Source organism: Ananas comosus, unplaced genomic scaffold (genome assembly GCF_001540865.1).
Source record: "Ananas comosus cultivar F153 unplaced genomic scaffold, ASM154086v1, whole genome shotgun sequence".
Taxonomy (NCBI): Eukaryota; Viridiplantae; Streptophyta; class Magnoliopsida; order Poales; family Bromeliaceae; genus Ananas; species Ananas comosus.
Window position 1 is genome coordinate 1 of NW_017893526.1, and position 24,455 is coordinate 24,455.

The following is a 24,455-nucleotide window of genomic DNA, read 5'->3' on the forward strand; positions in this document are numbered from 1 at the left end:
GGACCGTCTTACGGGTCTATCCAACAACCGATGCATGACTCCGGAGCGCGTCGCCCGAGGGGAGGGGGTGACGCTCCTCGAGCACGGACTCTCATAGCAAGTAATGATCATATATCCTTAACTCAAAGGATTTATTAAGTTCAATCTTGACTTTACCTAGCTCTAGTGTTCTTTTACATCATTTATGTTTGCAGAACATGCAATACATTCGTTACTTTTCTTTTATCTCTTGCTAACTCTAGCAATTCTTGTTCCTTATTGCCCGACTTACTTTAACTTTTACACATTTGTCATTTTATCATTCTTTACGTCACTTTATTCTATTATATCACTTTAGTTCTTTACTCACAATACTCTGTCGTTTACATTAACTTTTATCGAATGCCATCTCAGATCGTATTGTCATTGATGCCACTCTGTTCTTTGGCTCACTGGTGCGCTCACTTTTCTCTCAGATACACTTTAGCGTTTTTGACAATCACATAGTTCATATTATTCTACTATGCAAGTTTGTACTCACAATTCATGTGATCATCACATTGATCATTATCTATACGCCTAGTATGCATGCAACACAAAGAAACATATGCCTCAAAAGAATTGACACATTAGTGCATAGAGAGATTTCAATGATTTGAGAAGAGCACCACCACTCGTAGGCTTTCAAAGGTGCTCCGACGATTATTCTTGATTTTTAGATGCTTCGTTCATTTACCTGCTGGCAAAACGAACCCTTTTAGGCCATTTTGGCCATAACTTTACTTTGACTTTGGTATCGTTATCTGAGCGCACCAACGCGTCGAAAACCCGCCAATTAGGTTTTTAGAGGTCATTGCACTTAGAAACTCGATGAGCAAAAAGCCCAATTTGGCGTTGCCTAGCCTCAATGTGTATCAAAACCTAGGCCGTTTGATCTCATTGCGAATGCAAAAGTAGCTTCATACACTTCTAAATAGTCCATTAGAACCTTCTTAGCTTTCAAAATCCCTAGTTCTGGATTTCACCATTAGGCGTGGTCCAAGTCAACCTATTACAGCAAATAGGTTTGATCCTTTAGAAAGCAAAAGAAAGCCTTCAAAACTTTAATCATTCCATTAAAACATTTTAGGTAATTCAAAAATTCATTCTAGCGTTTACTACACTTGGCGATCAAAGCTTACCTTCTGTAAGCTCTCCCTTTTCTGCCACTAGAGAGAAAGAAGATGAAGCTCTTGGCTCTTTGATCTTCTTCTTCACCTTCTTTTCTTTCTTCTCTTCTTTTCTCTTTCTTTCTTCTTCTCCCTTTTGTCTTCTAGAGAGAGAGAGGAAGAGAAAGAGTTGAGAGGGTGAGAAATGAGAGAAATTTTAATTTACCCCCATAACATAGCTTGTTGTGTGTAAAATTGCTATTAAACCCCTCACACTTTCACTTAATACACTTGCCCGAACTGGGCAGTTCGCGCAGGACAGAGACCGCGTCTCCCAGCAGGACCGTGTTCCCGAAAGTCCCGTCTCCAGCGCCAGCAGAGACTGCTGGGCGTGCACCGCGTCTTCAGGTGGCCGGCTCATCTCGGGGACGGGTGCTCTCAGCAGGAGACGGTTCGCGAGAGCCTAATCTTCAGGATTAGACCGCATTTTTTCGGTGTCTCATTGTCATAACGCGTTCGGGGACCGGTCTCTCCCACCAGGGACCGTCCCGAGAGTCAAAATCTGCAGTGTTTTGCAGAATTGATTCTTTAGCTCTCGAAAACCTCCCGTAACTCACTTTGATCGTGTTAACACCGGTTCGGACTTCCGAATCCATAGTGTACCATCCGCACTTTTGTTCAATTGACTAAAGTTCGATCGATTATTTTTCGAATTTCGTAATATTTACTTCTCCACCCCTTAATAATAATTTCCTCCGCGAAATTACGCAGTACTCAAGAGCTCGTCGCATGATCGAATAGATGCGGATATTCCTCGCCGCATGGTTCCTCAGACTCCCAAGTGGCTTTCATCGCGCCGCCCGTGTGCTCACTGACTATTACATAATGGATTTTTGCGACTCCGCAAACTTTTTAACTTAGCGATCGAGGATGCACACGCGGCGGGTACTCTCATATGAGCATGTCTTACGTTGCTAGCTCCACGGGCTATACTCCAATACAGTGTGTCTGGGGTTTCGGATAATACTGTTCGGAATTATTCGACACATTGAAACACATTATGAACTCCCGGCGATGCCTTGTTGGATAGTGCGAGCTTGTATGTGCCACCGCCACCCACACGCTCCAGTATCTCATATATGGTCTGACATATCGCGGATTTAGCTTTTTTCGCACGGACCCCAAAATCCTTGATCTCCTCCTATTGGCGATCACCCTCAAGAATACAGGGTCTCCAACGCAAACTTAAAATCTTTTCTCCGCTTGTCGGAGAACTCTTTGCCGATTGCGCCCGTCGCTAAGCCAGGTTGACGGCAAGCGAACTTTTCTCTTCCGCTCCCGCACTTACATCCGGGCCAAGAGCCGCTCTCTCGGCCCCACGCCGCATTCCAATGGAGTTAGGAGGAACGAACTTTACGTCCAATTAGGATGCCTCATAAAGGCCGCCATTCGCACCTTATACTTCTTGATAGCTATTGTTATAGCGAATCTCGCTCGGCAAAACATCTGCCATCCTCCTTTATAATCTCAGCAACACGCGTCGAAGTAAATCCTCAAGGATTTGTATGTTTGCGCTCCGACTGTCCATTCACTCTGAGGATGAACGCTGTACTAAAGTCCGAGCCGTGCTTGCCTAGTGTGTCTTTTTTATTGCAACACTCTGGCAAAAGTGGCGATGTGACCTGGGGATCTCGATCCGACGACCATCGATACTGGAACCCATGAAGCTACAATCTCGTCTGAGATAAACTTGCGCTAGTTGTCTCCCGACACGTATACTGTATCTGGTAAAAGATGCGACTTTGATCAATCGAATTCCCACTTAACACCCAGTATTGATCATGTCCGCCTTGTGATCGAGTGGCAAACCAGTAACAAGTCCAATTCTCATATTTCCCATTTCCATAAACGGTATTGGCTAGACTTTGTAGTTTACCGCCGGAAATCGTCGCGCTGGCTTTCACTTGTGGCACGTTAGACATTGGCCTGGACGAGACCTCCCCTAATATGTCTTTCATACCCGTGCCTCCCAATAGCTGCTCTCTTCACAATCCTCTGTACACTTTTAGGGTCGCCCACGGGGTTCATAATAAGGCGTGTTTAGGTATTTGATGGCTCTTTGCATAACAACCGCTTCGTAACTCATCATCCTTGGGACACACCATCGATTTCGACGGACGTGCCGCCGTGGAACCGGTGGCGCCGAGGCGCGGGCCTCGTCAATCGAGTGCTCCTGCGAGCTCCAAATGCAAAATCTTCGGGCTTGTACCGCTTCAACATCACACCGGACCTTGACGAGAATGAGATGCCGAAGCTCTGATTCGTGTTCTAATCTTTAAATTCTCGTCGATTACGCGGGTTCAACATAATGCCGAGCAAGTGTAGCCCGGGCACTCCTGGTATCACTTCAACCCAAGACGCCTACATCTCCCTTTGCATGATAGCGCGTGAGCGGCGTAGATTGCCGCGCTAAGTTGCTCCGCGATACTTTTCTACTCAGGCGATCGGCCAAAACATTGGGCTTTCCGGGGTGCGGGGGTGGTAATTGTTAATAGTGGACTCATAGTTCCTTTAGGTACATCTACCACCGCCGCGTGTCGATATTCAATCTTTCTGGATACACCACGGTGAACAGGTACCTTTAGACTCTTGTGATCGGTGTTTACCTCACAAATGAGCTCACATACAAGTAAGTGCCTCCTAAAGCGCTTTAGCGCGAAAATCACCAGCGCGCCTAACTCGGAGTTCGGTGAACTGTGGTGGAGTTGCTTCTGCGTGAAGCCTCTTTAATTGGACGCGCGATTGCATATGCCAATGGACTCGGTCGGCCCTTCTGCTATTAGTACACAACCCGAAGCAACATTAGAGCTATACTAATAGACACCACAAAGGTCTATCCGGAGGTAGCAAGCAAGTAACGGCGAGGTCGACGTCAACTGTTCTTTAATCCTGAAAGCTCTCGATCGCAATCGCTCGCCCTACCACACGTACCTTTACTCCTTTATCCGTGAGGCGCGTTAGTGGATGGCTTATCTGGCGAACCCTCACGAACCGCCGATAGTAGCCGCAAGTCCAAGAAAACTGCGGATTCTCCGTCTACATTTCGATTGGGCACACGAGGCCAATCTTGATCGCCTTTCTACTTCTTCGTCTACCGAAACTCCGATCGCCGACAACACCGCGGACCAACGAATCGTGACCTCCCTTAAGCAAAAAGTCACATTTCTTCAACTTCGCATAGAGCTATCTCTTGTTGAAGTATTTGCCAACACACTCATCAGAGATGCATCATCATCTCCTCTTCACTCTTTTGAGTAACCAACACGTCGTTCTATAACACCACGGGCATCGATTCCAAACAACGGCCTACAGACTCGCAGTTCATCAAGTCCTAAATGCTTGCGGGGCGTTGAGAGCAAACGGCCATTACCGTGACGACTGTATAATGGAGGTACCGCACGTACGGTTCGCCGTCTGTGAACATCTTTGGCTGATCTTTAATTGATGAATACCCGAACTGGAGTTATTCAATTTCGAATACACCTGGGACCCTTGCCAACTAGAATCGAATAGATCGTCAATCCCTTGAGCCAACGAGAGGGTACTTATTCTTTTCGTCACTTGTTCAACTCGCAGATATCTACGCAGAGTCGAAGTGGTGCCTCCTTTTCTTCAAAATTGAGCACCGGGCTCCCCAGGTGACAACTCGGCCTCACGGAAGCCTTTATCGCAGAAGTCTGTAGTTGACCTTTTTAGCTCTTAACTCCACGGTGCATTCTATACGAGCTTCGAAACTGGTTCAGCCCCGCGGATATCAAGCTCAATTACGAACTCAAGTTCCCGTGTCCGAGCATCCCGGTAACTGCCGGAAACACCTTGTTCCGGAAACTCTACACGCAACCCGAATACTTCCCAAGGTCTTGGGTGCTCACCACGGCCAATCGACCATTTGGTTCCCAAATTAGCCTTACACACCTTCTGATCATTCTTTTAGCTCCTCCTGACGATATGGGCGCCCGCAAGCGCGCACCTTTGCCACGCCTGGATACACAATAAATCTCTTGGTAGGTTCACGGAAAGGAGATAACTTACTTCACCATCTCATTACCATTAATATTTAGTAGAGCAGTTGGTCCCCAAAAACATCTAGACCCCACATTCAGTCTAGCACCCAGTGTTAGGTCTATGGCATAATGCCATGCGCCCATTTGTCACCGGAACCTCCAAGCCACCATCTTAAACAACGAAACGATCTGGTGCTCGGGACCATGTCACCCACCAGTAGTTCTCGTTACTGTGTTTTCATCATATGTGGCTTATTGCATTGTGCCTTTGCAAACTTTGGCCTAACAAATGATCGTGATGCCCAGTTACTCGACAATCTAGCTCTGATCATTAGATCATAGTTATAACCTGCCACGACGTGCGTCGGGTCGCAGGCTGCGGCCCTCGACATTGAGCGGCAAAGGACTCGGCGCTTATGGCGCGCTCTCGATACCCCTTCGCTGACGCCGGCAGGTGGATGACGCAGTCCCCGCGCCCAGTCCGACACGCTGAGGAGGTAACCCCGCCCAAGCTTCTCGCTGTAGCCGTACCTGATTGCCCCGCCGTCCGGACCGCAGACGCAGTCCACGACTGTTTGACACTCCGGAATAAGATGCCCTGCAGTGGCAGCATTAAACACCTTCCATCACCGCTGAGGGAAGGCGACATCTTGTGTCACCGCCACATTATAATCGCATCGAGCGTGGGCGTCTCCGTCCTCAGCGCGCTTGCTGTCGGTGATACCCTTGAGGGCGTGTTGCTTGAGCATCATTGGCCGGCCGCCAGACCGAGGCGATACTAACGGCCGGTACCACCCGCCGTCCTTTTCTTGCCTTCCTTGGACTCGCCCATAGGGGGGACCTCTTCGTTCTTCACGCCACGATGGCGGCGGCTAACGTGCTGCTTGCCCGACACAAGCTCGATCAAAAGACCTCCGCAAAGGTCGACAACTTTTCCTTTCCCCCTCTTCTGTTGTTCCCCTTTGGATTTGCACCCTCATGAATCGGGCGTTGGCAGTCACCTCGTCAAGAACCCAATCCGCAGTGGTCCCCGTATCATCAGAAGATCAATCGGGAACGCAATATCAATAATGTGGGAGAAATTACTGCTCTGTACTTTCCACCTTACCCATCATCGAATCGCGTTTGTCTCAATTTGCGGCAATTTGTCTTGTAGCTTCCGCTTCACCGTCTTCGGACAGTACGATTTCCGCGAACACCGCTCTTGAAACTCCTCCCCGAAAGCATAACGGAAGTTGATCGGGACTGTCACGATCCCGCTTCACTCGTGTCACCACACTCTTTGCCCCTTTCTCCAAGAAAATTGTGGCGAGGTACACTTTGTCTTCTCCGAGTATTTTAGTGTCTCGAAGTGCGTCTCATTGAGTCGATCCACGACTCCACAACCGGATCCCGCCCCACAACCGCCCTCGGAAGCTAGGGGGTCGAACTTCGTTGAACTTGTAATAAGGCCGCCAACGTGCGCTCTCGCCTCCGCATTCACTGCCTCGACATCCCGTCGGCGTTGTTGACGCGTTCCCGAAGCGGCCAGGATGACTACGCGCTAACTGGAACCACGCCGCTGCCCTTGTCGCCGCTCCGTCGTCCACGCTCGGCACTACGGGGGCGGACATGGCGACACCGCCCTGGCTGCCGCGCTTTGCTGCGCTCCCATGTTCCTGGAGCCGGCTGAATCTGTCCCCTTGGCGGTTGACAGACTCCATTTGTTTGCCGCCACTACTTCGGATAGCCGCGCCATTGCTCCCTAAGCTCTCCGTCGCCACTTGCTCCGATTGCAGTCGGGCACCGCTATTCGCTTCCTCTCGGCATCGACGTGCTGCGATCGACGTCGATGGTGCCATTGCTTCTGAAAGAGAAAGACAACTCACATTAGTCACTTGACCAAGACGATGACCCTACCCATTACTGCGAAAGCAACTATACACATTCATCTCTGGCCTCAAGCGTCATGTCGTCGGCTCGCCAGACAAACACTAGAAGTAGAGGCATAAACGAAAATTAAACTTAGCACTTAATCACACTTAGATACGTCCCTACTTAACTCCAATCACATGCTTCGCTAAGTTTGATCCCACGTCACTCACTGGTTCTAGATCCCTTAAGGCTCCAATCGCTACAGGTCTCCTAGGACTTCCAGATTATTTCACTATTGGCTCTGATAACCAAATCATCTGTCACGGGGGCTGCGACCGAGAGTACCAATCTTGTACCCGACCCGAGCACGGTCAAACAGACGCCGATCCGGACGGAGTTTCCCCTATCGCCAAGGCTCATCACTTGCCTACATTTTCGAATCAATAGGAAAGCACTAGCGCGAAAACATATAACAACGGACTTCGACCGAGCGGTATAGCATATAGCCATTAGTGAGAAGAAAAAGCAACTAACAGCTTTCACAAGTTAATATGATTCACTTTAGATATCATACACTGCATTATCCTATAATTTATCGAATTCTTACATCATTACATATTTCTTTCTGCTTACATCACATTTACCTCAAAAATGGCTTTACTCTTTTTTAAGTCACTAAATCATCAAAATACAAGATGCTAGTCATAAGCGTTACTTTTACTAAAATATGTAACCCAACGATTGTGGGCTCTGACTAAGCGCCAATGATACCTTTACCGCGACGGTCGCTCGTCCGGCTCGCTCGGTCCCGGCTCTGTGGGAAATAGCTGGGGGTGAGAACTTACACAAAGTTCAGTGGGTTCGGGCTCCCAACATTTACACTTTCCCACTAGGACTAAATCTAGGCATATAGAAAGGGATATAGAGTATTATCGATATGCTATTATTCTATCAAACATAATGCTAATAGGCATGAACTCAATAGCATAGAGGTTATGGCGCTCAACATTAATAAATGCAGATTATGCAATTTCATTCAGTTCTTTGACTTTACTTGTACTTTGTTTCTTTATTCTTGGCTCTTTGGTCTTTGTTCTTTAATCTCCAAGGCTAACCGGAGGTTTGCCACATTAACTTGTCTTCACATAATTAAGTCCGATTCATCGCAGAATCCACAGCTAGGACTCCTTACGGTCTACTCCAGACCCGGTATACATGCATGACTCGGAGCCGCACGCCCTGAAGAGGGAGCGACCCCTCGAGCACGGAACTCATAGCAAGTAGTATGCATCATAATCCTTTAACTCAAAGGATTTATAAGTTCAATCTGACTTTACACTAGCTCTAGTGTATTACATCACTTCTATGTTGCAACTCATTGCAATCATCATTCTTTACTTTTCTTTTACTCTGCTAACTCTAGCATTCTTGTTCTTATTGCCCCCTTTACTTTAACTTTACACAGATTGTCATTTTCATCATTCTTTACGTCACTTTATTCTTTATATCACTTTTAGTTCTTACATCACACTAAATTCCAGTGTCTGTTTCAATGAACGTTGTATCGTAATTGCTCGATCTTATGCATGGTGCCACTCTTGTTCTTTGCTCACTCTTGGCTGCTCCACTATTTCTTCTCATGCCATTACACTTATGGTTTTGACATCACATAGTGTCTCATTCATATTACTATGAAGTTGTACTCACCCAATCATCCTATCATCACATTTTTATCATATACCCTGTATGCATGGCAATCAATAGTAGAGAACTATCATGCCTCAAAGATATGACACATTAGGCATAGAAAGAATTTCGAATGAGTTTGGAAAGCAGCACCCACCTCGTTAGGCTTTCAAAAGGTGCTCGACGAGTTTCTTAGGATTTTAGATGCTTCGTTCACTTTACTACGCCCAAAACCGACCCTATTTAGGCCATTTTGCCCATACTTTACTTGACTTTTCGTACATCGTTAATTCCGAGCGCACAACGTGTAGGAAAGGGACCCCAATTAGTTTTTAGAGGTCAATTGCATTAAAACCCTCTGAGCAAAAGCACCCATCTTGGGTGCCCCTAGCTCCAATGTGGTATCAAACTCTAGGCGTTCGATCTCAGTGCGAAGCAAAAGTACTTCATTACACTCTAAATAGCCATGTAAACCATTCTTAGCCTTTCCAAATCCCTAGTTTTGGATATTTAACATTAGGCGTCGGTCGTAACTACTATACTAGCAAAACTAGTTTTGTCTCTTTAGAGCAAAGAAGTTTCAAAATATCTTTATTCATTACATTAAAAACCATTTCTAGGTTATCAAAACTCATTCTAGGGTTTTACTACACTTGTGGATCAAGCCGTACTTGTAAGGCTCCCTTTCTGCACTTTTGTAGAGTAGGAAGAAGATGAAGCTCCTTGCGCCCTGATCTTCTTTCTTCACCTTCTTTTCTTTTCTCTTCTTTTCTCCCTATCTTTCTTTTCTCTTTGTTTCAGAGAGAGACGAGGGAGGAAAAGACGGTTGTGTGGAAGGGTGAGAAATGAGAGAAATTACTCTATTTACCCCATACAATAGCTCATGGGTTGTAAACTTGCTGATTAAAACCCCTCAACTTTCATTAATACCCTGCCGAACTGCAGGCAGTTGCGCCAGGCAGAGACGGTCTCCCGATGCAGGGACGGTGCCGAGAGTCCTCCCAGCACAGCCAGTAGCTGCCTGCGCGCAGCTGAACTGGTTCTCTCCAGGTGGGAGGCCGTCGCATGTCTCTCGGGCGACCGGCTCTCTCAGGCAGCAGACCGGCTTCCCGAGAGCTAATCTTCTAGCGACCTTAGCCGATTTTTCGGTGTCTCATTTTCATTACGCCGTTCGGGGACGGTCTATCCCACCGGACTGGTCCCTGAGAGCTTCAAAATCTGCAGTTTTGCAGAATTGATTCTTTAGCTCTCGAAAACCTCCCGTAACTGTAACTCACTTTTGATCGTTTTAACACCTTCGGACTTTCCGAAGTGTACCATCCTCGCACTTTGGTCAATTTGACTAAAGTTCGACATTTTATTTTCCGAATTTTCGGTATATTACAATTATAGTGCATTCTTACTTAACATTCTTATTTCGCATTCTTACTTAACATTCTTATCATGCATCAATAGTGAAACACACTACACTTTGGCATGAAGGCGACCTAGTCGCTTCGGTAAGCACAATCCACCTTTTAACGCTTTCCGATTGCTTGTCGTCACTTGCAATCGGCCTCCCGCGGCACCCGTGACCCGGTTTGGCCCAAACTCTTGCGCGACCACCCGAACGGCCACCAATCCGCGATCCGTTTGTTCGGGAGTTTATTCCTCGACACCACGATGCTCCCGATCCATTTTCATGATTTTTGGAGGCTTATCCCGCGTGCTGCGGCTATCTGTACCAAAACAGATTGTTTCGTCAATAACTTCGCGTACGCTCGTCGGATTGTCGAACCGAGCGCACCAACGCGTTCGTTTGGTCCCCAATTAGGTTCGTATAGGGTCAATTGAGATCAAACTCAACTATTTACAAAAACCCCCTTTTGGAGCCCTAAATGCAATTATAGCAAAATGCCCCATTTCATCTCATGAATCAAGCATAAACCATCTATTTAGCATGCTAAGATTCCATCTAAACCATCTTTAGAGTGTAAGAACTTAACCCTAAAGATCTACCATTAAAGCTTCAAGAAGCTTACCTCTCTAGGTTTGCTCTAAGGGGAGGAAGAAGATGATGGAGGGAAGCTCTCCACTTGCTTCACCTTCTTTTCCATTTCTTCTTCTTCTTCTTCTTCTTCTCTTCTTCTCTTCTCCTTTCCTTTCTAGAGAGAGAGAGGGGAGGCTTGGGGGATGATACGGTGAGGGAGAGGGAGAGAGAGAGGTTCTAATCCTCTCTATACACATAACTCATGCATAAAATGCCAACAAGTCCCTCAACAATTCTCTTCTTGCATCAGCCCAAACTTGGCATTTTCGGGGTTCTGAGACCGGTCCTTGCGGTGAGAGACCGGTCCCCGAAAGGCCAGAATTCCAGACTTAGCCAATTTTTCAGCATTTTCAGCTTTTATCCTTTTTCACTCCGTTTTCGCTCGTTTTCGCTCGTTTGACCTCCGTTTCTTTTCAAATCGAACCGAGACTCTCCAAACATGTTTTCAAACATGTTTTCATCATCTTTTCATCCACGCTAATGCCGGATTTAGTCCATGGTCCAACATAGCCTTTCGGGTCCCGTTCTCGCGCCCTATGCGCACCGAAGCACCCGAATGCTTCCGAACTTCGCCGGAATGATTCCAATGGCTTTCTAAGCTAACATATATCGTAACTTCATGAATTAGAAGTTCGGTATATTACACATAGAGTAGTTTATTACCTTTTCTACAGCTTTTATATCTACCTATCTATCTGTTTATCTACTCGTGCCCACTTGGACCTAGTGGGGAGACCGGTGGAGTCGGCGGCCGAACCCACTGGGAACTATGGAAGATAGTTCTCACTCCACTCTTTTCAGGTTCGAGCTCGGGCGTCCCGGGCGAGCGTGAGGATCGGGGTAAGGGCCTAGCGCCATAGTTGCATTAGGTACCTACCCTTTTGCATTAGCTTTACCCTGTATTATGTTTGAGAGTAGATGTTGTATAGGGTGAGATTTGAGTGATTGTATTTATATTTTGGAAGAATGTAAAAGATGTAATTAAATGTATTAAGTGAATGAATATAATAGATAGAACCCTCTCTCTTTATGTACTTGTATATGTTTCCATACTTGTACCTTGCTCTTGTCTTGTTAGCACTGGTGGTGCACCTTGTGATCGTGTATTTATGAATTGATTCCTGGGTAAATTCTTATATATGATCTGTTGGTTAGCCTTGGGCGAACAGGGGAGGTCCTGTCCGTTCGGCGTCTGTTCGACACGCCCGGGGCCGGACCAAATTGGTAGCGGTCTCGGGGCGTGACAGATAAAGTGGTATCAAAGCTCAAGAGCAAGTAAAAAGAGAGTCTAGGATGACCTAGGAGACCCTAGGTTGGTAAACCCTAAGGTTATAGGGACGTGAGTGAACGTGAACCCATGGCGGTGGCGGAAGTTGATCGATTGGGTCGAAGTTGATGTTATGTCTCTAGCTGTGAATAGAGACAGATCCAAGTGACACTAGTTTCTTGGCTAGTAGTTGTTGTGTCGGCGGCCGACGATGCAACACTAAGAGTCCAGCACTAGAGCACTTGTGTGCTTTCGCCCGATTTCATTGTCGAGTCGTTTAATTTCGTGAGCGTTGAGAAGTTATCAGATTAAGATAACTAATCGCGTTGTTGATTTTCAAGAGCAAATGTCCCCAAGGCGTTACGTACGCAGGTCTGCTCCGGTACCGCCTTCTGCGGAGCCCGAGCAGCCAAGATCGGAGGAGATGCAGGAGCTGCGGGAGCAGGTCGCTGCGGTGTTGGGCGCGATGCAGCGCCAGGAGGCTCGGTTCGAGCAGCTCCAGGAAGTTGTGGAGCGGCAAGCGGCAGCGGCGGCGGCTGCGACAACGGCAGGAGATCGCGATCCGCCCGCACCTTCGGCACGTGCACCGGTAGCGGCCGAGGGTGAGGGCATAGCTGCGGTTCCGATGGCGGCAGTTCCCCCGCCGGCAAGTGCGCCTCCGACGGCTTCGGGTTCGGCGACACCGGATACGGTGGCCGACGAAGTGGAGCGGGAGTGTGCATTGACGGCCCTAACGAAGTTCTTGAAGTTTAAGCCACCAACTTTCGAAGGGGGAAAGGTGGAGCCGTCGGTGGTGGAGTCTTGGATTGACTCTATGGAGACCCTCTTCGAGGACTTGTATACCCCGGAGAAAGATAAGGTGCCCCTCGCCACCCATTGCCTCGATAAGGCGGCGAAGGTGTGGTGGAAGCAGTTGAAGCGAGATCGGCCCTCTGACCTTCCACCGATGCTCTGGGAGGAATTTAAGAGGGAAATGTTTGGAAATTACTTCCTCGACACCGAGAAGCGGAAGTTAAAGGAGAAGTTCCGCAAATTGAGAAAGGGGGACCGTTCCATAGCGGACTACGAGCAGGAGTTCTCCCATATTATAGATTGTGTCCCAGACGTGGTCAAAGATGACGGGGACAGGGTCGAATGGTTTTGCGGGGACTCCGGCCGTGGATATATCGGGCGGTGCAATTGTTCCAGCTCACGACTTTCGCCGAGGTTTTCAATAAGGCGCTGTGGGCAGAGCATGGAGATGCCCACGTGCGGGAGGAGCGTGAGTTGTTGACTGGATCCCAAGACAAGGGGAAAAAGCGATCGGGCGGTGGTTCGGGAGGACAATCTAGTTCGGGGAGGCCAACGAAGTATCCGCGGTCGTAGTCGTGGGGCCGTGGACCGCAGCGGTGTGCTATCTGCGGTGTTGGGGGTCATCGAGCGCCACAGTGTAGACAGCGACCCTGTTCGGGGTCATTGGGCGTGGCCACTTCTCGATTGCTTCGACTTTCCTCGGGTCAACCGAAACACCGCCCTCGGAAATCACATGCCCCAAGAACCATTCAGACTCTGGAGGATATGTTGCGAGCGTGTGTCATCGATTACAAAGGAGGTTGGTGTAAGTATTTGCCGATGGCCGAGTTCGCCTACAACAACAGTTATCACGCTAGTGTGGAGATGGCACCGTTCGAAGCTCTTTATGGGCGGAAGTGCCGCTCTCCCATTTATTGGAGTGACGTGGGCGAGCGCACGGAATTTGGCCCCGATGTGCTGCGGGAGGCGGAAGAAAAGGTCCGCCTTGCTCGCAAACGATTACTCACGGCGCAATCTCGACAACAGAGCTATGCGGATAGGCGCCGGCGAGATCTAGAGTTTGCGGTGGGTGACCGCGTCTTTTTGAAGGTCTCGCCTATGAGGGGTGTAAAGCGATTTGGGGTGCGGGGAAAGTTGAGTCCCCGATATATTGGCCCCTATGAGATCTTGGAGCGGATTGGGACGGTGGCTTATCGGCTCGCGTTGCCGCCAAAGCTTGCGGATGTGCACAACGTATTCCACGTCTCCAATTTGCGCAAGTACATACCTGATCCCGAGCACGCAATGTTGTATGAACCGCCGGAACTTCAGGAGGACCTGAGCTACGAGGAATTTCCAGTGGCAGTTACCGCTCGTGAAGTGCGCAAGTTAAGGAATCGAAAAATTCCTTATGTCCGAATCCGGTGGAGCAATCATGATGATCGCGAAGCCACCTGGGAGCTCGAGGAGGAGATGAAGGCGAATCATCCTCGCCTGTTCGAAGGTTAAATCAAGGTATAAGTTTAGAATTTGGAATTCTAAATAGGTTTGGTAGTATTGAGTTCGTTTCGAGGACGAAACTCTTTTAAGGTGAGGAGGATGTAAGGAAGTGAATCCTCGAAATCCAAGGATTAGACTTCGGTTTGGAATCGACTATTTGTCGAGCGTGTAAGCTTCGGAAAGTCCGAAGGTGGCTATAATGCATAAAGTGCATTAAGGAAAGGTCCGCGAGAGCACCAGTGCAAAACTTGCACTGGAGCAGAAATGCTCTCGAGGACCGGTCCCTGGCAGGGAGGGACCGGTCCCATCAGGCTGGGCTGCGGAGGTCTCTGATGAGACCGGTCCCTGGCAGGCAGGGACCGGTTCCCGAACGTTGGCCCAGCGAGACTAGTTGAAATTTGGCTAAGTCTCGAGAATGCAGCTCTCGGGGACCGGTCTCTCGGATAAGGACCGGTCTCCCGGGGACCGGTCTCTCAGGCAAGGACCGGTTCCCGAACGCGAAAATCCCTCTGCCAGAGATGGCAGCCTTCAGGGACCGGTCTCCCCGAGCTAGGACCGGTCCCTCACTGCGAAAATGCCCAGAGAGGGCTGGTTCTAAAGATGAAAAGTTGAGGGGGCTAATTGCAAAATGGCCTTATTAGAGGCTTGGGGACCCCTCTCCCCTTCTCATTTGCTCTCTCCATCTCACACTCTTTCCCTCTCTCTCTCTAGAAAGAAAAGAAGGAGAAGAAGAAGAAGAAAGAAAGAAAGGAAAAGAAGAAGAAGTGGAGGGGAAAAGTCCAAGAAGAAGAAGAAGAAGAGAAGAAGGTCTTCTTCCCTCTCTCCTTCAAGCTAGAGCAAGCTTGGAGCTTGGTTTAGAGGTAAACCTCAAACCCATCCATGGTGGATTGCTTGAGATTGGGTTTTATTGCTTAGGAATGGTTCGAATGGAACCTATTGGAGATAAATAGATGGTTCGAGCTCGAAATCGAAGCTCGCACCACGGATTTCTTCCCCGTTGCCATTCTACGGCACGAAACTGGGATTTTGGAAAACTAGGGTTTTGATCTAATTTAATAGGTTGCAAACCTAATTGCTAGGTCCCGAAACGCGTCGGCGAAGTCAGTTTCTCGATCCGACGAGCGAGTGTGGAGTTATCGCCGAATCGAGTACTCGAGGGCTCGCTTCGCCCCGAGGAGTTGAAGCGACGTGCAAAGACCGCAACGTCGAGTTTTCTACCGTCGCGGCATCACCAAGAGGTGGGTGGTGTCCATCCCGAAGCAATCGGGCTCCCTTCTATGTCTTAGTACATTTTGATTCTTGCATCTTGTATTATTGCATTATAGGATGATTGTGCATCGCTTTTCCTTATGCTTTCCTTGATGATATCGTAGCATGTATTGAATACTTGATATAGTGGATCGGTAAGGATTGGGTCGAGATTGTGAATCCTATAGTGTAAAGAAAGAGATTGGCTCAATGGTTAGTCTAATGATAGGCAAAGAACGGGTGGCATCTAGTCAATAGTAAACCATGAACGAGTGGCCTTTAGTTGATAGTAAGCAAAAGAACAAATAACATATATGAGTCGTAGTGTATGTGAAACCTATGGACTATATGATGATTGTAACCCTAGAGGATAGGGTATTCTCGAGACGAGGATTGGATCATGCTCACGGTCTGTTTTTAAATCTTGTGATGGAAGCCCCACACAAGTAGTGCGCTTCGGAGTTGGTCACGTGGGATTGCCTATTTTGGGTCCCAAGGGATTGCCTATTTTCGTAGTGCGAGTTGACCCTCCCTACCTTCGAGATGGCTAGTGAGCAGTAGGCTCCTTTAGGGAAGCCACGAGATTAAGAAACAAGTAAATGAGATTGATGAACGAGTAAATAGCTTTACCTTTGGGCATGATAATGGGTTAGTTGTTTATCTATTTTATTGTACATGCATTCATATATTTATGATTGGGCATAGTAGCGTAGCCTTACTCCTGTCATTTACCGCTTTCCTTATCTATCTATCTATCGATTATCTACTTTTGCCCGCTTTGGACCTAGTGGGGAGATCGGCGGAGTCGGCGGCCGAACCCACTGGGAACTAAGGAAGTTAGTTCTCACCCCCCATTTTACTACAGGTTCCAGTTCGGGTGCTCCCGGTGAGCGTGAGGATCGTGGTAAGGGCCCGGCGCTCTAGTCGCATTAGCTACCTCCCTTTTGCATTAGCTGTCACCCTTTTTGTATTTGAGAGTAGATGTTGTATAGGGTGAGGTTTGAGTGCTTGTACTTATATTTTTGGAAGAATGTACAAGACGTACTTAAACGTAGTAAATCAAATGAATGTAATGGATAGCCCCTTCTCTCTTATGTACTTGTATTCGTTTCTATACTTGTATCTTGCTCTTGATTGTTGCACTGGTGGTGCTTCTTGATCGTGTATTTATGAATTGATTCCTGGGTAAATTCTTATACATGATCTGTTGGTTAGCCTTGGACGGACAGGGGAGGTCCTGTCCGTTCGGCGTCTGTTCGACGCGCCCGGGGCCGGACCAAATTGGTAGCGGTCTCAGGGCATGACAATTACGCCACGATCAATTGTAAGAATAAATCGATCACCTTTTGGGAGCCAAGACAGAAGGAGTTCCTTTATCGAGCCTGTCGGAGCTCTTGCTTCGTCGCGACGATATCGGCGACGAGAGCTAGAAAGTTGGTCAACGGCGGCTGCGTAGCATTTTTGGCGATCGTCGTGGAAGTGGACCGAGTGACTCCGAATTTAGAAGAGTTATCTGTGGTGCGGGAGTTTCCAAATGTATTTCCTACGGAGTTACCGGGGATGCCGCCGGATCGGGAGATCGAGTTCGTTATAGACTTGATTCCCGGGATGGCACCGATCTCAAGGGCCCCATACCGTATGGTACCAGCAGAGCTAAGGGAATTGAGCAGAGCTAAGGGAATTGAGGGATCAGTTGCAGGATCTTCTCGACAAGGGGTTCATCAGGCCGAGCGTATCGCCGTGGGGAGCCCCGGTATTGTTCGTGCGCAAGAAGGATGGCTCGTTTCGACTCTGCGTGGACTATCGAGAGTTGAATAGGGCCACGATAAAGAATAAGTACCCGTTGCCCTGAATCGATGACTTATTTGACCAATTACAAGGGTCACGAGTGTACTCGAAGATAGACTTGCAATCCGGCTATCATCAGTTGAAGATCAAGTCGGAAGATGTCCAGAAGACCGCATTCCGCATGCGCTATAGACACTATGAGTACACGGTTATGCCTTTTAGGCTCACTAATGCCCCGACGGCGTTCATGGATTTAATGAACCGTGTGTTCAAAGCGTGCTTGGACCGATTTGTCGTGGTCTTCATAGACGACATCTTGGTCTATTCGCGGAACGATGAGGAGCACGCGGAGCATTTGCGGATAGTGCTTCAAATCCTTCAGGAGGAGAAGCTATTCGCAAAGCTAAAGAAATATGACTTCTGGCTTCGAGAGGTTGCCTTCTTAGGGCATGTGATTTTCGAGGGCGGTGTTTCAGTTGGCCCGAGGAAAGTCGAAGCGGTCGAGAATTGGCCACGCCCGACGAACGTCACGGAGGTCCGAAGCTTTGTGGGCTTAGCGGGCTATTATCGACGGTTTGTGGAGAACTTTTCAATGATTGTGACTCCACTTACCAGTCTGACACAGAAGGGCGTCAAGTTTATTTGGAGCGACGAGTGTGACCAAAGCTTCAACGAGTTGAAGAAAAGATTGACGTCGGCTCCGATACTTGCCTTACCGGTGCAGGGCGAGGACTTTGTGGTCTATAGTGATGCATCCTATCTGGGTTTGGGGTGTATCCTGATGCAAGGCGGGAGAGTGATAGCTTATGCATCCCGTTAGCTGAAGGACCACGAGAAGAATTATCCCATTCACGACTTGGAGTTGGCGGCAGTGTTCTTTGCGCTGAAGTTATGGAGGCACTACCTATATGGTGCGCACTGCGAGATCTACACTGACCACAAAAGTTTGAAGTATTTGTTTACCCAAAAGGAGTTAAACATGCGGCAGAGGCGGTGGCTAGAGCTATTAAAGGATTACGATGTTGACATTCTCAACCACCCCGGCAAAGCAAATGTGGTCGCGGACGCACTTAGCAGGAAGTCGGCGAAGAATCTCGCTTTTGATGTTACCCAGCAAACACCCCTGTGGCTGGATATGGAGCGATTGGACCTTGAAGTAGTCGCTCCCGAGGTCCCGACTCAGTTGATGGCGCTCGTTGTTCAACCGACCTTATTGGAGAGGATTAAGAAATTGCAACCTGCAGATCCGAGTCTCCAAAAGGTGCGGCGCAACATCGAGGAAGGTCGAGGTGGCGATTTTAGTGTGACGCCGGTGGCGCACTTCGGTTTCGAAACCGGTGGTGCGTGCCCGAAAGTGAAGAGCTTTGCGAGTTGATTTTGCAAGAAGCCCACCGGTCTCCATACGCGGATCACCCATATTGTGGTCGGTGTAGATCTCGCAGTGCGTACCATATAGGTAGTGCCTCCACAACTTCAGCGCAAAGATCACCGCCGCCAACTCCAAGTCGTGAATGGGGTAATTCTTCTCGTGGTCCTTCAGCTGACGGGATGCATAAGCTATCACTCTCCCGCCTTGCATCAGGACACACCCCAAACCCAGATAGGATGTGTCACGCCTCGCCCCGAGACCGCTACCAATTTGGTCCGATTCGGGCGCGCCGGACGGACGCCGGACGGACGCCGAACGGACAGCACCTCCCCTATCCGCCCAAGGCTCAACACAGGATCATGTACAAAGAATTTGCCCAGGGATAATTCAATACATACATGATCCAACAAGGAGAGAAGCACAAAGAGTACAATACAACAAGAGCAAGTAACACAAGTATACATACAAGTGCATAAAGAGAGATACATCTAGCTATTACATCACATTCCACTTTTACGTCTTTGATTACATTTAAGCTTCCAAAATGAATACATAATCATCTCATATATATATATAATGCTAGCTATCCAAAATACATCATGTCATCTATAACCATGCACACGAGGGTGCTCTAGTACAATAAGAAAGCTCTACTAGCTAGCTAGGGCGCTACGCCCTTATCGCGATCACCTGCCGGTCCGCTCTCGTGTGTACCTATACCCCAAAACCACACGGGGTGAGAACTATATAAATATAGTTCCCAGTGGGTTCGGCCGCCGACTCCGCCGATCTTCCCACTAGGTCTAAGCTGGCACAAATAGATAGATAGAGAGATAGATAGATATTGAACTGCAACTATAATCTATTGTGCCATCAAATGCATGCAATGTATGGAATATCATCTAGCAACAAGCCTACTATCATGCTAGTATGCTTCAACGATGTAATGAATACAAATACAACATAGTTATGTAATCCACTATCATATACTATGTTTAACCATGGGATGAATAGAAATCCACTTATGCAATTTATGTCATTACCCCATCCACTAGGCTACCCAGCCTGAGATCTCAAATCTCATAGGTACTCACACTACAATCTAGTAGGTGAAGAGGTGAAGAGCTACCCCGCTCTTCGCCCTGACTGATATCTCAAATCTCACAGGTGAGGAGCTACCCCGCTCTTATCTCACCCGTCTCACATCTCAAAGGTCATAGGTGAAGAGCTACCCCGCTCTAATCTCATAGGTAATGAGCTACCCCGCTCAATTCTCATAAGTAATGAGCTAACTCTATCAAGTATACATGCAACTCTACTACGCTCAACAAGCTTAACATGCTCAATATGCCCAATATGCTCAACTTGCATAATCCTCTTGAGTTTATTACCCAAATCATCTGGCTGGCCTATAGGCGCGCCCTCGACTCACAACTCAAATCTGTCTATGAAGGGGGACTTGAACCACCCGAGGGATTGTCAGCGGGACCCCACATAGGCTATCCCTTGGGACCTCACATAGGCTATCCCAATCGTTTCACGTGCCAAGACTTCGGAGCTCGCACTACTTGTGCGGAGCGACCGCCACAAGCGCTGAAGAGCAAATCCGTCTATGAAGGGGGACTCGAACCACCCGAGGGAGTGTCTGCGGGACCCCACATAGGCTATCCCTTGGGACCCCACATAGGCTATCCCAATCGTTTCACGTGCCAAGACTCTGGAGCTCACACTACTTGTGCAGAGCGACCGCCACAAGCGCTGAACAGACTGTGTGAGTATAATCAAATTCGTTTCCAACAAAGGTACCCGGTCACTACGACCAACATGCACAAGTGTTCTTTTAACACTACGTTCTAATGCCACTCGTCAAATTGTTTACTTGGTTCACATGTCACTTGCCATAATGCAATTGTCCCGACTATACTAGTCATATATCCTCTATGCAAGATCAAGTTATTGTTTAACTTATCTCTATAGGGTTCTATGTCACAAACTCATTCTCATGCACCCTAAGTTCACATGCCAAGCCTACTATGCCGCAATACAAGGGAGCATGCAAGAATAGTAAAAGTAACATCTAAATACCCTAACATGCATGATACTATATATGTAGTATGTTCAACATAGAAATACTTAGACATAGGGAGAAGCCCAGTTGCTTCGGGATGACACCCCCCACCTTTTATCGCTATCACGAGGCTAGGATTCCGATTTCGTGATTTTTGGAAGCTTTCGCCGCAAGTTGCGGCAATCTGTACCCTAACAGCTTCGTTCTTTAATATCTTCGTGTACGCTCGTCGTATCGCCGAACCGACTTCGCCAACGCGTCAGAAAACCTAGCAATTAGGTTTATACATGATCAATTTAGATCAAACCCTCACGTATTGCAAAATCCCATTTTTGAGCCCTAACATGCAATTAGCCCCAAATAATCCAAATTAAATGGAGCAACATGCTAAGAATGCTCATTAGAGGCTACTAGAATACTTAAGGTTAAAGATTAAGCCAAATCCCAAAAGTTTACCCCAATGTGAACGCCGCAATGAAAACACGTCGCTCCAACGGGCGCACGAAAGCTCAATCCGTTGCCTCCAACGCGTTCGCAAGCTCGATCTCCACCAACGCCGCGAATTTGGGCGAAAGATCTAGAGAGATGAGAGAGATATTTAGAGAGAGAAAGTGAGGATTTCTCTCACTACCACCATGAACGTGTGCTTGTGGGGGTGGTGCTCGGCTGTGAAGAAGAAGCCAAGTCACTAGAAGCTTCTACTTATAGTCAACACCCCAATAGTAGCATACACTATTCACTTCAGGCAGTTCGAAATCTGATATCTTTCGCCGGAGCCCTCTGAATATCCGTTTGAGCTCAAATTTGACAGTCATGTTCGGTTTTGCTTAACTTAACGAAAGAAATTTTAATCTTTCAGTTTCGACCCCGTTTGGTCACCGAAGGTCGTACCGAACTGTAATCTTTATCAGATCACTATTGGATTTTATTTTCCACCTTCCGGGTGTCAAAATGATATGAAACTTTAAATCTAGCCTCATAAAAATAATTCTGGCTTATCCTCCAGTTTTCAGAATTTTCAGACACTGTGCATTTTCTATTAATTTATCTGCCCTGTTTCACACAGAAAATTCTAAATCTTCTGTTTTCGCTCCGATTTCAGCACAGGTCATTCTCAACCTATATTTCACTTTTCTAAATCCAATAAAAATAGTATCTCATACTATTTTTATTTATTTTTACTTTTACATTTAAAATCTGGTATGCTACATTTCACCGCAACCTCACCGGAACCATTTAAATGTACACCGTAACTTCATAGTTTTAGAAGTCTGGTACCTTACAGGATGCATCACTATAGACCACAAAGTCCTCGCCCTGCACCGGTAAGGCGAGTATCGGAGCCGACGTCAATCTTTTCTTCAACTCGTTGAAGCTTTGGTCACACTCGTCGCTCCAAATAAACTTGACGCCCTTCTGTGTCAGATTGGTAAGTGGAGTCACAATCTTTGAAAAGTCCTCCACAAACCGTCGATAATAGCCCGCTAAGCCCACAAAGCTTCGAACCTCCGTGACGTTCGTCGGGCGTGGCCAATTCTCGACCGCTTCGACTTTCCTCGGGTCAACCGAAACACCGCCCTCGGAAATCACATGCCCTAAGAAGGCAACCTCTCGAAGCCAGGCAACCTCTCGAAGCCAGAAGTCACATTTCTTTAGCTTTGTGAATAGCTTCTCGTCCCGAAGGATTTGAAGCACTATCCGCAAATGCTCCGCGTGCTCCTCGTCGTTCCGCGAATAGACCAAGATGTCGTCTATGAAGACCATGACAAATTGGTCCAAGCACGCTTTGAACACACGGTTAATTAAATCCATGAACACCGCCGAGGCATTAGTGAGCCCAAAAGGCATAACCGTGTACTCATAGTGTCCATAACGCGTACGAAACGCGGTCTTCTGAATATCCTCCGACTTGATCTTTAACTGATGATAGCCGGATTGTAGGTCTATCTTCGAGTACACTTGTGACCCTTGCAATTGGTCAAATAAGTCATCAATTCGCGGCAACGGGTACTTATTCTTTATCGTGACCCTATTCAACTCTCGATAGTCCACGCAGAGTCAAAACGAGCCATCCTTCTTGCGCACAAACAACACCGGGGCTCCCCACGACGATACGCTCGGCCTGATGAACTCCTTGTCGAGAATATCCTGCAACTGATCCCTCAATTCCCTTAGCTCTGCTGGCACCATACGGTATGGGGCCCTTGAGATCGGCGCCGTCCCGGGAATCAAGTCTATAACGAACTCGATCTCCCGATCCGGCGGCATCCCCAGTAACTCCGTGGGAAATACATCTGGGAACTCCCGCACCACAGATAACTCTTCTAAATTCGGAGTCACTCAGTTCACTTCCATGACGGTCGCCAAAAATGCTACGCAGCCGCTGTTGACCAACTTTCTAGCTCTCGTCGCCGATATCGTCGCGACGAAGCAAGAGCTCCGACAAGCTCGATAAACGAACTCCTTCTGTCCTGACTCCCGAAAGGTGATCGATTTATTCTTACAATCGATCATGGCGTAATACTTCGAGAGCCAGTCCATGCCGAAAATGACATCATGCGCCTCCAATCTCGTGAGTTCCAACATCCGGATAGGCATTATCCAGTCACCTACTTGTACTGGGCATGACGAACACTCCGTGTAGGTATTAAACGACGACTCAGGACCCACGACTCGCCATTTGCCACTTGCTTCTATGGGTATGTCATGCATGCGTGCAAATGCTCTACTAATAAAGGAATGCGTGGCACCCGTGTCGAACATAGCCCTGGAGCGAACTCCATTGATTAGAACCATACCTGCCACAACATCAGGCTCCTCGGCTTGGGCAGGCTCCTCGGCATGGGCCTGAGCGGCGAATACTCGTCCGCTCGGCGCTGATCGTGTAAGGTTTCGGACTTCTAAAATTATGAAGCTACGGTGTAAATTTGGTTGGAGAGCCATTTGAAGGGTTCCAGTGAAGTTCGGTGAAGTTTGGAAGCATCCGGGCGATTCGGTGCGCGTAGGCGCGAAAACGGGACCCGAAAGGCTATGTCGGACCATGAACTAAATCCGACATTAGCGGGGATGAAAAGATGATGAAAACATGCTCGAAAACATGTTTGGAGAGTCTCGATTCGATTTGAAAAGAATCGAAGGTCAAACGAGCAAAAACGAGCGAAAACGGACCCCGAAAATGAAAAAGACTGAAATTTGACTAAGTCCTAAAAATGCTGAAATTCTGGTCCTTCGGGGACCGGTCTCTCACTGCCTGGGACCGGTCCCAGAGCGCGAAAAACACCCAGTTTGGGCTGTTGCAAGGTTGGAGAAGTAGAGGGGCAGGTATTGTTTTACTTTATGGCACTAGATCTCGTGCATTATTTGACACAGGTGCATCGCATTCATTCATCAGTAGCTCATTTGCTAAGACGCATGATATTGAGATTTCGGATAGTGCGGATGCCTGGTGGGTGTATGCCCCTGAGCACACATTTAGTGTCCACGAAGTGTGTGCGGCATGTCCAGTACAGATTGGTGATTGGATTATGCCAGCAGATCTGTTAGTGTTAAGCCATATGAAAGGCTTTGATGTGATCCTTGGGATGGACTGGCTTACAAAGTACTATGCCACGATTGATTGTGAAAGTAAAGTAATTACTTTTCGTGAACCCGGACAAAAAGAAGTTGTATACCGGGCGTGCAAGA